The sequence below is a fragment of the Carcharhinus amblyrhynchos genome, chromosome 2, assembly GCF_965287045.1.
Source record: "Carcharhinus amblyrhynchos chromosome 2, sCarAmb.v2.hapA, whole genome shotgun sequence".
Classification (NCBI taxonomy): domain Eukaryota; kingdom Metazoa; phylum Chordata; class Chondrichthyes; order Carcharhiniformes; family Carcharhinidae; genus Carcharhinus; species Carcharhinus amblyrhynchos.
In genome coordinates this window covers 145,985,065-145,998,379 of record NC_137325.1, presented here as the reverse complement: position 1 = coordinate 145,998,379, position 13,315 = coordinate 145,985,065, and the positions used below count along the sequence as shown (strand labels likewise).

The following is a 13,315-nucleotide window of genomic DNA, read 5'->3' as shown; positions in this document are numbered from 1 at the left end:
TAACCTCCTCTGTCCCAGTCTCCCCATCACAATTCCCTCCCCCCATCCTTTCTAGTTTAAAGTCCCCCCAGTTGCCTTAGCCAGTCTTCCCACCAAGATATTGGTCCCCCTGGGATTTAAGTGCCACCCGTCTTTACTGTACAGGTCCCACCTACCCCTAAAGAGGTCCCAATGATCTAGGAACCGAAATCCCTGCCCTCTGCTCCAGTCCCTCAGCCACGCATTCAGCCTCCACCTCATTCCATTCCTGCCCTCATTCTCCCTTGGCACAGGCAGCAATCCTGAGATTACTACCTTCGCTTTTCTCTTCCTCAGCTGCCTACCCAGTTCCCTATAGTCCCTTTTCACGAGTGTCTCCCTCTTCTTGCCTACGTCAGTAGTACCTATATGCACTACAACCTCTGGTTCCTCACCCTCCCCTTTCAGGATATCTGGGACCCGCCCAGAGACATCCCGGATCCCAGCCCCAGGGAGACAAACCACCATCCGCGACTCCCTTCTACGTCCACAAAAACGCCTGTCCGCCCCCCCTCACTGTGGAGTCCCCTATTAATACTACCTTTCTGCTCACTTTTTTAATTTTTTGACGTACTGGCTCAGCTCCAGAGACCTGGCCACCGCTTCCTCCCTCAGATGAGCTGTCCCCCCCAGTAGTACTCAGTCCGGAGTACTTATTTTGAAGGGGGACATCCACCGGTGTGCTCTCCATCACCTGAGGTTTCCCCTTCCTAATAGTTACCCAAGTGCCCTCATCCCGTTGCCCTGGTGTGACTACTTGCTGGTAGCTCCTATCTATAACCTCCTCACTCTCCCGAATGAGCCGAAGGTCCTCGAGCTGCATTTGGAGCTCCTTAACCTGGTTCCGTAGGGCCTGCAGCTCCACGCACCGAGCACAGGTGTGGATGTCTGGTAGACCAGGAGCTTCCAAGACCTCCCACATGTTGCACTGGCAACAACATACAGGTCTCACACTCATACTTGCCCCTTATAGTAACCCAGAGGAAAAAGTAAAAAAAAACTTATAGCTTACGTTGCCTCGCCCTTAACTCTTTGGCCCTGTGAGTCAAAGCCCTTACAGCACACTCAAAAACAAAAGCAGTCTTACCTGCTCTCAGTCAGAGCCCCTCTCTCTCTTTTTTAGGTTAGAGGAGGCAGGGAGGGCTGGGATACTCTACCTATGTAGAGTATCGGGAATCCTCTCCGGTCTAATTTATAGTAAGGTTAAAGAAAAACTCAACCCGAGTGCCCTAGCAACTACTTCCGGTATTAAATTTAAAGAAAAAAAACTAGTAAAAAGTTAGCTTTAAAAAAATCACTGTACTCACCCACAAGCTCTCCACTCGCAAATCACTGCCTCTCTTCAGTGCTCCCACGGAACAATGAATAAATATTCAAAATCAAGGGGGATCTGGACAGAGCAAAGGGGGAGAATCTGTCACCACTCATGAAAAGGCTTGAGATCAAAAAAAATGTTAAAGTTTATTAGTCACAATTAAGGCTCACGTTAACACTGCAATAAAGGACACATATTTAAAGGAATTAATAAAAGAGGCTAAAGAAAGGAATGGTTAGAATCTGGAATGTGCTAACTGTGGGTGTACTGGAGGCAGGTTAAATTGAAGTATTGCGAAAAGAAATTAGATGTATTTGAAAAGGAAGAATGTACACGGTTAAGGGGAGAAGGCAGGAGAATGGAACTGGTGCTCAGTTGGAGACCTGGTGCAGACATGATGGGAATAAATGGCCTCCCATGTGTTATAACAATTCAGTGATTTTGTGCTGTGCCTGCTAATTCTTCTCTATCCAATCAATCCCATTCTCTGCTCTTTCCCTACACCTGTAAAATCCTTTCAAATCCAATTTTCTTTTAAAAACCACTATATTTTCAGGCATTGTATTTCAGATCACAATAATTCATGTAAAATATGTAATTCTTTTGCCAATCACCTTAAATCTGTGTCCTCTGGTTATCTCCAGCCAGCAGAAAGAATTGCCCCTTCACTCCATCAAAATCTTTCATCATCCTAAACATCTCCATCAAATCCCTTAACCTGCTTTGCTCTTTGAAGAATAAGAACATAAGAACATACGAACTAGGAGCGGAAACAACTTCCCTGCTTCTATCTTAACTATTCCCTACGTAATTTGTAATGACATCGGGCTATTTCATAATGATTCTACTCCAGTTTGAATATTCCAGTGAGAAAACACCACATACAGGAACTCTCTCCCTAACAGCACTGTGGATGTACCTGCACCTCAGGGACTGAAGCGATTCAAGATGGCAGCTCACCACCACCTTCTCAAGGGCAATTCGGATAGGCAATAAATGCTGGCTTAGCCATCAACATCCACATTCCATAAACGAATAAAAAAAGTTCTAAGTTAAAGATTGGTACATATTGGCATAACTTATTTTGTTACTTACAAAACCATTTAATCTCTTCAGTTAGAGATTTCCTGAGTTGAAGAACACAACATTCCTTATAGCAGTTCACAGGAGGGTTAGCACTGAGAAATTGGCACCATTCCACGGAACTCAGCTTGGTGATCAAAAAGATGGAAGCCAGGAAAGGTGAGCTTAATGAAATGCCAGCAGGAGGGCTGAAGGCCCTGAATGATGCCAACACTGGAATACTGACAGACCCTCTGCAATTTACAGCATTCCAACTTGAGGATATTACGCAGTCAGCGTTCATCAAACTCACCAAGAAACTAAAAGCCCCAGACTGCACAAAACACAGGACAAGCCGAATGGCGAAAATTATTTTAACAATCGTTTTGGAAAGAAATGACCAGTCTATACAAGCAGAGATAATAATAGCCAGATAGGATTCAGACCAAAGAAATGATTAAGAAAGGGCATTTTGAATATGTGAGTAATTATTGAATGATACTGTGATAACAAGCCCTTTTAACGGGTGAGGTTACAGAGGGATGTGTGACCCATTTGGATAATCGAGCCAAAGGGTGCAAATCTTGGACTAAGCACAGGCTCTCCCAGGCAGTCTGAGACTGGTGTTGAAGTGGCTACATGAGGGGTCAGAGGCTAAGAATATTGCGGTAACTCACCTCCTGACTCCCCAAAGCCTGTCCACCATCTACAAGGTATAAGTCAGGAATGTGATGGAATACTCCCCACTTGCCTGGATGGGTGCAGCTCCAACAACACTCAAGAAGCTCGACACCATCCAGGACAAAGCAGCCCCGCATGATTGGCATCATAAGAACATAAGAACATAAGAAATAGGAGCAGGAGTAGGCCATCTAGCCCTTCGAGCCTGCCCCGCCATTCAATAAGATCATGGCTGATCTGTTGTGGCTCAGTTCCACTTTCCCGCCCTCTCCCCATAACCCTTAATCCCCTCTCTTATCAAAAACCCATCAACCCACTTCTTAAAAATATTTAGCGAGGCAGCCTCCACCACTTCAACGGGCAGAGAATTCCAGAGATTCACCACCCTTTGAGTGAAGAAGTTCCTCCTCAACTCTGTTCTAAACCGCCTCCCCTTTTATCTTGAGGCTGTGCCCCCTAGTCCTACTGTCTTTTTTGAGCAGGAAGAGTCTCTCCACCTCTATCCTATCCATCCCATTCATCATCTTATACGTCTCAATGAGATCTCCCCTCATTCTTCTAAACTCTAGCGAGTACAAGCCTAGTTTATTCAGCCTCTCCTCATAGCTCAACCCCCTCAACTCCGGTATCAGCCTAGTAAACCTCCTCTGTACTCCCTCCAGGGCCAAAATATCCTTGCGCAGGTGCGGCGCCCAAAACTGCACATAGTACTCCAGCTGCGGCCTCACCAATGCCCTATACAGCTGCAGCAAGACCTCCCTACTTTTATATTCAATCCCCCTCACTATGAAGGCCAGCATCCCATTTGCCTTCCTGACCACCTGCTGCACCTGCAGGCTGGGTTTTTGCGACTCATGCACAAGGACCCCGAGGTCCCTCTGCACAGTCCTTCCTACCATTCTTCCTACCAAAGTGGACCACCTCACACTTGCCAACATTAAATTCCATTTGCCATTTCCTGGCCCATTCGCCCAGCCTATCTAGATCCTTCTGCAAACTCTCCACACCCTCCGCACAATTTGCCTTTCCCCCAATCTTGGTGTCATCAGCAAATTTCGACACCCTGCACTCGGTTCCCTCCTCCAGATCATCTATATAAATGGTAAATAGCTGAGGCCCCAGCACCGACCCCTGGGGCACCCCACTAGTCACCAACCGCCAATCATATCTACAAACATCCACTCCCTCTACCACTGGTGCTCAGTAGCAGCAGTGTGTACTATCTACAACGTGCTCTGCAGCAATTCATCAAATATCCTTAGACAGCACCTTTCAAACCTACGGCCACTTCCATCTAAAAAGGACAAGGGCAGCAGCACCATCTGCAAGTTCCCCTCCTAGTCACTCACCATCCTGAATTGGAAATATATTGCCTTTCCTTCACTGTCGCTGGGTCAAAATCCTGGAATTCCCTCCCTAAAGGAATCGTGGGTCAACCCACAGCACATGGACTGCAGCGATTCAAGAAGGCAGCTCACCACCACTTTCTCAAGGGCAACTAGGGGTGGACAATAAATGCTGGCTTAAACAAACTAAAAGGTGTATTCGTGGTGACAATTATTGGAAAAAAAGATCCACCTAAAATGTAGGAGGAGGAACTAGAGGAAAAAATGGATGATGGATAAAATGGACTGGATGCAGTTGTCTGATGTGGAATGTGTAAGGACAGCACAGGACAGATGGAGATCCATGGTCATCAACATTTATGGAAGAAGCTGACATCAGTGAATGACAAATCTTCCCTCATGGCCCATTGCGCTTTGTGCCCATGAGAAATTTCTCCTTCTTATGCAGTCCCTTGGGATGGAGGATGATTTGTTCCCACTCTGGTTTGATGGGATCTGAAATGGCTGGTAAGTCCAAGGTGCAAACTGCACATTGTCACATGTGGGGCTGGGCAGGTGATGGGTTGGATCCATGGGTTGTTTGGTTGTTTGTGCACTCCCGCTGATCCACTGACTTTGCCTCTGCCCGATCCTGACCTTCCTGAATGAGCCGTTTCCATTTTAATCATCATATGACAGTGTCTCCCATGAATCAGTGAGTATGTTTGACCTCAGGGTAAATATGTGGGGTTACGGGAATAGGGCCTGGGTGGGAGTGTTGTTGGTGTGGGCTAAATGGGCTATACAACCTCTTTGTGAACTGTACGGATTCTATGACTCTTTTTTCCTTTGAAGACATTGCATACCAGTTTCCTGTCCTCCTGGAAGTCTCCTGCAATGCCTCACTTCCGAGTATAGAAATAGTTCAGGAATCTGGTATCAGGCACGCAAATAACATGTCCTACCCAAGGGCATGTTGACCTGGGAAAGGACGCTACTGTTGGACCGCTTTCTTGGGACTGGATTTGGAGCATCTCCAAAGGCACTGGCAATATTTCTCAATGTTTTGAAGTACCTATATCTCCGATGCAAATAGAAACACGGAAATCACTGCTGTCCAGTAAACCATGACCTTAGTCTCAGTGTCCTAATCCTGGTCTTCAAATATTCTTTCCCTCAGTCAGCCTGTGACAAAGGAAAGGTTGCCATGATGTGGAGATGCTGGCGTTGGACTGGGGTGGGCACAGTAAGAAGTCTTACAACACCAGTCCAACAGGTTTATTTGGAATCACAAATTTCAGAGCACTGCTCCTTCATCAGGTGATGAAGGTGAAGGTGATCGTGATTCCAAATAAACCCCTTGGACTTTAACCTGATGTTGTGAAACTACTTACTAAGCCAAAGATTGGGCAGGCACAATGGAGAAGGTGATGAATTCCATCATCTCTGTCTGTCTTTGTCAAGAGGAAACTCCCATGATATAGAAAATTGTCCACATTTTCCAGGATCTTGTCACTGATCTTAAGAACATAAGAACATAAGAACATAAGAAATAGGAGCAGGAGTAGGCCATCTAGCCCCTCGAGCCTGCCCCGCCATTCAATAAGATCATGGCTGATCTGTTGTGGCTCAGTTCCACTTTCCCGCCCTCTCCCCATAACCCTTAATCCCCTCTCTTATCAAAAACCCATCAACCCGCTTCTTAAATATATTTAGCGAGGCAGCCTCCACCACTTCAACGGGCAGAGAATTCCAGAGATTCACCACCCTTTGAGTGAAGAAGTTCCTCCTCAACTCCGTTCTAAACCGCCTCCCCTTTATCTTGAGGCTTATCTTGAGTTGACAGGAAGAATTTTACTGTAGAAACTGACTGGGAGAGGACTTTAGTTTTCTGGCTATTTAGTTTGTTATATCTCAGGAAGGAGTTGACAGTGATGTGGAGCTCAGTTTCTGAATGAGTACACACACAGCGTGATCTTCTGAAGCTCAGTGACTGAGCTTTTGGATTAAAGGTTGAAAACAAAGGTTGAACAATTTCCTGCCTGCTCTGTGGATTATCTCCAGGCTGGTGGATAATTGACTGAAGTTCGTGTACAGCCTTGTTTGAACACAATTTTCTCTGAGACAGGATTTGTGGTGGTTCCATTGAAATATTAGAAACTTATTAAACTTAACAAAGTGCAAACAGAAGTCAATCGCTTCAGTGGAGCATATAGATGAGCAAAGTTCTCACAAGACAATTATGTGCGAGAAGGGCCCTTTGGCCTACCTTTATTATTAATTTTCAGTATGTGGTCATTATTGACAAAGTCACCATTTAATGTTCATCCTTGAAGGAAGTGACAGATCCTCTTGGATTGCTGAGTGCCTGTGGTGTTGTTAGATAGAGAGTTCCTGGGTTTTGATCCAGCAATGATCTTAAGTGATACACCCAGGAAGATCCTCCTTCTGGCCTACTCCTGCTTCTAGTTTCTATGTTTCTCCTGGAATCCCTACAGTGCAGAAGGAGGCGCTGACAACAATTCCACCCAGGCCCTATTCCTGTAACCCCAAATATTTACCCCACTAATCCCTAATTTACACATCCCGGGACATTAAGGGGCAATTTTGCACTGCCAATGTACCTAACCCGCACATCTATGGACTTTGGGGAGAAACCAGAACACCTGGAGGAAACTCACACAAACACAGAGAGAACGCGGAAACTCCAGACAGTTACCCAACCTGGGAATCAAATCCAGGTCCCTGGAGCTATGGGGTAGCAGTGTTAACCACTGTGCCACTGCTATCCTAAAGTATACCCCATTTCAGCATCCAGAGTTACTGGTTAATCTCATTCTGTCCCCCTCTTCGGTTAACTGCAGCTAATTAACAAGAAAGTAAGAACCCCAGATTATGGAGCAGGAAAATCAGCTGAAGTTCTGGTACCTGATTGCTATCCAGCAACTCTTACCTGTGGTGCACCTCAAAGGCAGAATCGGGCAAAGTTGGCACCATTCAGCTGAAAACTCAGTGACACTGACTGGCTTCAGGTTCGCTGTGTGATTAGTGGAAATGATATCCCAATAAAGAAATCAAAATTCAGTGCAACAGGGACTCATTGGCAAAACCCTGGAACATAAAGTTCCTGCCGTCAAACACCAGGGAAGACCAAAGCTGTGTCTCCACCTAAATCTCTAACTTTTGTCACCAATTTCAATCCTTTCTGGCCGATGTCTCAGGTTAAATCAGATTGTCTGCAACCTTGGGGTGCGATTTCATCCGAGTTGAAATTCCCATCCTGTGTTCCTTCTGTCACCACTTTCATTCAATTTATTGATGAGACGTGTGTGATGCTGACTAGGTCAGCATTTATTGTCCATCCCTAATGCCTTTGAGAAGGTGGTGGTGAACTGTTGCCTTGAACCATTGCAGTCCTTGTGGTGTAGCAGCCACAGTGCTGTTTGGGAGGAAGTTCCAGGATTTTGACCCAGCGACAGTGAAGGAAGGATATATTTCCAAGTCAGGATGTTTGAGTGGCTTACAGGGGATTTCCAGATACTGGTTTTCTAATGTGTCTGCTGCCCTTATCCTTCTAGATGGTAGTAGTCATGAATTTGGAAGGTGGTGAGTTTTTTTCTTAATTATTTTTCATGGAATGAGGGCGGTGATGATAATGCCAGTACTTGTTGCCCATTCCTAAGTCAACCACATTGCTGTGGATCTGCAGACCAAGTAAGTGTAGCAGATTTCCTTTCCTAAAGAATATTAGGGAACCAGGTGAGTTTTTACATCAACCAGTGATAGTTTCATGATCACCATTACTGAGATCAGCTTTCAATTCTAGATTCATTAATTGCCACGATAATATTTGAGCCCATGTCCCCCCAGAACATTAGGCTGGGACTCTGCATTCCTCCATATCATCATCTCCCCTCTAGTGCACCGTGTTTCTTGTAGAGGGTACATACACAGTGCTGCCAATGTCTGTTGGTACTGAAGGGCATGAATATTTGTACATTGAGTGCCAAACAATTGAGCAGTTTTTCCCTGGATGGTATTGAGCTTTTGAATGTTGTTGGAGTTGCACTCATCCAATCAAATGGAGAGTATTCCATCACGCTTGTGCCTTGTAAATGATGGATAGGCTTTGGGGAGTTGACAGGTGAGTTACTTGCTGCAGGATTCCCAGACTCTGATGTTGTAGCCACATTAGTTGTATGGCGAGTCCAGTTCAGTCTCTGGTCAATGATAAATCCCAGAATGTTGATACTGGGGGATCCAGTGACAGCAATGCCTTTGAATGTCAAGAGGCGATGTGAGATTCCCTTTGGTTGGAAATGGTCATTATCTGGCATTTGTGTGGTGTAAATATTACTTGCCACTTGCCACACGGTGGCACAGTAGTTAGCACAGCGCCAGGGACCCGAGTTCGATTCTCGGCTTGGGTCACTGTTTGTGTGGAGTTTGCACATTCTTCCCATGTCTGTGTGGGTTTCCTGTGGGTACCCTGGTTTCCTCCCACAGTCCAAAGATGCGCTGGTTAGGTGTATTGGCCATGCTAAATTATGCTTAGTGTCAGCAGAACTCACTAGGGTAGATGCATGGAGATAGGGTCTGGGTGGGACTGTGATTGGTGCAGACTCAATGGGCTGAATGGCCTCCTTCTGCACTGTAGGAATTCTATGAACCCCAGCCCGGATATTGTCCAGGTCTTGCTGCCTTTGGCCAGTTTGCTTCAGTATCTGAGGAGTTGCAAATGATACAGAACATTGTGCACATCTGTGAACATGCCCAATTCTGACCTTGTGATGGAGGGAAGGTCATTGATGAAGCAGCTGAAGATGTTTAGACCTAGGACACTACCCTGAGGGACTCCTGCAGAGATGTCCTGGAGCTGAGATCATTACAGCCATCTTCCTTTGTGCCAGGTATGATTCCAAGAACTGTAGAGTTTTCCCCCTGATTCCCATTGACTCCAGTTTTGCCAGGGCTTCCTGAGCCACTCGGTCAATGATTCCTTGATGTCTAAAACAGTCTGTCTCACCTCACTCTTGGGAGTTCACCTGTGGAGGCACCTGTCTGCACTCCTGCCTGACCTCATCCGCTGCTGCTGAAACCTCATCTATGCTTTTGTTGCTTTCACTCATAATTATCCCAATCTTCTTCAGCCTGATCTCCTGCTTTTCACCCTGCATAAACTCAACCTAATCAGGATCTGCTTCCATTTCTGATTTGCATCAAGTCTTCTTCATCTATCCCCCAGTGCTTGCTGACTGATGCTGAGGCATTGCTGGATTGGGAGCCAAATGTAAAGTATTTACTCTTGCGTACAAATCCTTTCATCGCCTCAAGCCTCAATATGATTTTTTTATTCACAATAATTTAGAGGTCCCTGAACCACTCAGTCAATGATTCCTACGCTAATTGCCCTTGAACTGAGTGGCTTGCTAGGCCATTTCAGGGGGGCAAATAAAAGTTAATTGCATTGCTGTGGCTTTGGAGTGACATGTAGGCCAGACCAGGTAGGAATGGCAGATTTCCTTCCCTAAAGAAAATTAGTGGATTGATGGGATTTACAACAATCAACAATGTTGATGTGGTCATCATTAGACCTTTCATCCCAGATTGTTATTGAAGTCAAATTTCACCATCTGCCATGGTGGGATTTGAACCTGGGACCCAGGGTTACTAGTCTAATGACAACACCATTACACAACCACCTGAAGCACCCACCCCCCAACTCTTTGAGAACTTTGTGTTAATCCAATTCCGACAGGTCAACCCCCACCCATCACCCACCGGTTTTCCATCAGTGGCTGGGCCTTTGTGCCTACAGACTCCAAGCTCTGGAATCGCTGCTGCCTGACTTTTCTTAAATCTTACCTCTTTAACCAAGCTTTAGATCGCCCGTCCTAACGTCTTTCTTTGATTCAGTATCAAATTTTGACATAACATTGCTGTTTTAGTATGTTAAAGGCAATTTATCAATGCAAGATCCTGCTGGAATGTGCAGAAAGACAAACCAGAACACATCACGTACTTAAAACAAGGAAATGATTGGAGGAAAGGTCACCAACTTGTTCTAGGAATTTGAGTTCAGCAGTACTGAGTCTAGAATCTGCAATCCGTGCAGACTGCCAGTGTCTGGTATTTGATAAGATCTTAGCTGGGTTATTCTTGGAAGTCTGTTGCTACAACGCACAAAATGAAAGGGCTGGTCCGATGTCTACAGGAATTCTAACCTTCAGGTAATTATGGAAACTGTGAAAAAGAAAGTAGCAAAGGACGAGAGAGGAGGAAATAAGAGAAAAGAATTTGCAAGAAGAATGAATGGGGAAGATAGGGACAGAGTAAAGAAATGGAGAGAGAAGGATTGAGAGGAAGAAGTGAAGAAATAAAATAATAATTTTGTTAACTCTATGGAAAGATAGCAAGACCCATTCATAGCTCTTGAGAGGCAGAAAGAAAAGATACAGGGCAACAGAGGTACAGAGGGGAGCATATATATAATAGAGAGAGAGAGGGGGAGAGAGAACTGGAGTAAGAAAATGTGAACGAATCAATTGAGAAAGAGACCACAGGAGAGAGCTCCCTTCTGTACCTCTGTTGCCCTGTATCTTTTCTTTCTTGAGAGCAAGAACAAGTGAGAGAGAAAGCTGGAGAGAGAAACAAAGTGACTGACAGATTGAGTGAATAGCGAGAAAGACAGACAGTGAAGCAGGGGGTACAGAAATCCCTGCTTTTTGAGACTAAAATAGATCAGTTTAAAATAGGGACTACAGTGTGCCTTATATATACCAATGGTATCACAATCTGCCTCACTGATATATGAAGGTATTGTCTGTATAAGCACATATATAATCATTTTTGAACAAGTATTATAGATTTAAACTGTATTTTTGTATTTTCTTGTGAGCTTTGGTCAACAAGCAATTTACCTCTAGGCATAATGGGAAATGAGCTTAATTAGATAGACCACATTCTTTTGGAACAAAGATAATAGATAATATTCTCGCATACAGCATATGCCCCATCATCAGGGGCAGGCCAGGCAGCTACAAGCAACCAAGGTTTGGAATGAATAGGATTCAGCTTCTAATTACGATGAATAGACGTATTCAGCCTTCACTGGGAGAGAGGACAGAAAACAGACAGGAGAGATGATTCCCTTCTAGTTCTCAGGACTGCAGGTGTTAGGAGTGACCCTTGAACCTACTGGAGGGTACTAGGCAACAGGGGAAAAAAACCTCTTGACCAATTAATTCCTAATTCTACCGGACAGTAGAATGTTATTGGCCAAATTAAATAAGGTATATTAATGTAATTGGACTGTCCAGTTTTGATGACAGGTTGGGCAGGAAGGTTGAATCTTTGGAAATGTATATCTGTTGTGTTCAATGTGATGTAACAGCAGAGAGCAGTTGGAATCCTCTGTCTCTCTCCCAGTATGTGTTGGTCAAATAAAAAGAACGTCTTTAACTGCATATTGCCTTTTGCAAGTCTTTGTGTTAGCTGAATTCAGCTCGAAAAAATCCCCTTATAGACAGAATAACAGAGACAGAGAAACACACATGACAGGATGAGTGACCCCATACAGATACCATAGGCAATCACCTTTACCAAAAAACAGTAACCTTGTATAGTTAGCGAGCAATCGTTCCCCTGAATAAAATAACAGTAGTTACACAGAGATTAACTTTTAATAAACAATTACTCTGTACAGTCACAATGAGTAACCGTTACCCTTCTGAATAGGCAGTGACAATTGGACACAAGGCATCAAGTGAGATGAAATAAGAGCATGTTGGAGTTGAGTTAGATACTAGGCATAATCTAACCGAATGGCCAAACATGTTTAAAGGAGCTAAATGGCCACCTTCTGTTTCTAAGGTTTTTTGGCGATCATTTGAGAATTTGAAATGAATTTTTGATTTGATTTTTGTTTTTGATATGTCATATCTATTGGGATAAAGTGAAAAGTATTTCTTCTTGTGCACTTATACAGACAAAACATACCATTCATAGAGTACATAGGGGAGGAGGAGAGTGTGCAGAATATAGGCCGGTATTTTATGATCTTGCTTGGTGAGGCTTGTAAAATCCCGCCTGAGGCCAACAGGGAATTCTGTTCTATGAGTAATCGAGGCGGGCATGGTGGTAAAATTCCGGCTGTAGTGTTACAGTCACAGATACGGTGTAGAGAAATTTCCCTCAGGAGATTAAATATGCCGTGACCAAACTTACATGGATATGGAGGGAACATAAGAACATAAGAACATAAGAAATAGGAGCAGGAGTAGGCCATCTAGCCCTTCGAGCCTGCCCCGCCATTCAATAAGATCATGGCTGATCTGTCGTGGCTCAGTTCCACTTTCCCGCCCTCTCCCCATAACCCTTAATCCCCTCTCTTATCAAGAACCCATCAACCCGCTTTTTAAAAATATTTAGCGAGGCAGCCTCCACCACTTCAACGGGCAGAGAATTCCAGAGATTCACCACCCTTTGAGTGAAGAAGTTCCTCCTCAACTCCGTTCTAAACCGCCTCCCCTTTATCTTGAGGCTGTGCCCCCTAGTCCTACTGTCTTTTTTGAGCGGGAAGAGTCTCTCCACCTCTATCCTATCCATCCCATTCATCATCTTATACGTCTCAATGAGATCTCCCCTCATTCTTCTAAACTCTAACGAGTACAAGCCTAGTTTATTCAGCCTCTCCTCATAGCTCAACCCCCTCAACTCTGGTATCAGCCTAGTAAACCTCCTCTGCACTCCCTCCAGGGCCAAAATATCCTTGCGCAGGTGCGGCGCCCAAAACTGCACACAGTACTCCAGCTGCGGCCTCACCAATGCCCTATACAGCTGCAGCAAGACCTCCCTACTTTTATATTCAATCCCCCTCGCTATGAAGGCCAGCATCCCATTCGCCTTCCTGACC

General features: G+C 44.8%; 2 protein-coding genes across 4 annotated transcripts in view; one reads left to right on the top strand and one right to left on the bottom strand.

The window, feature by feature from the left end:
- slc52a3-2a (solute carrier family 52 member 3-2a) overlaps positions 1-2,305 on the bottom strand; it is a 41,408-nt gene extending 39,103 nt beyond the window's left edge. For 2 of the 3 annotated variants that reach the window (XM_080213831.1, XM_080213815.1), the window contains exons 1-2: positions 1,948-2,305; positions 1,326-1,408 (exon numbers count right to left, since the gene is read on the bottom strand). The gene's annotated coding sequence lies outside the window, so the exon portion shown is untranslated. Of the gene's footprint in view, positions 1-1,325; positions 1,409-1,503; positions 1,604-1,947 lie in introns of those variants that run through there. The other variant, XM_080213823.1, reaches the window with a different exon arrangement.
- An 8,165-nt stretch (positions 2,306-10,470) lies between these two features.
- Positions 10,471-13,315, top strand: part of fbxl6 (F-box and leucine-rich repeat protein 6) — a 69,606-nt gene continuing 66,761 nt past the window's right edge. The window contains exon 1 of the mRNA XM_080213766.1: positions 10,471-10,631. The gene's annotated coding sequence lies outside the window, so the exon portion shown is untranslated. The remainder of the gene's footprint in view (positions 10,632-13,315) is intronic.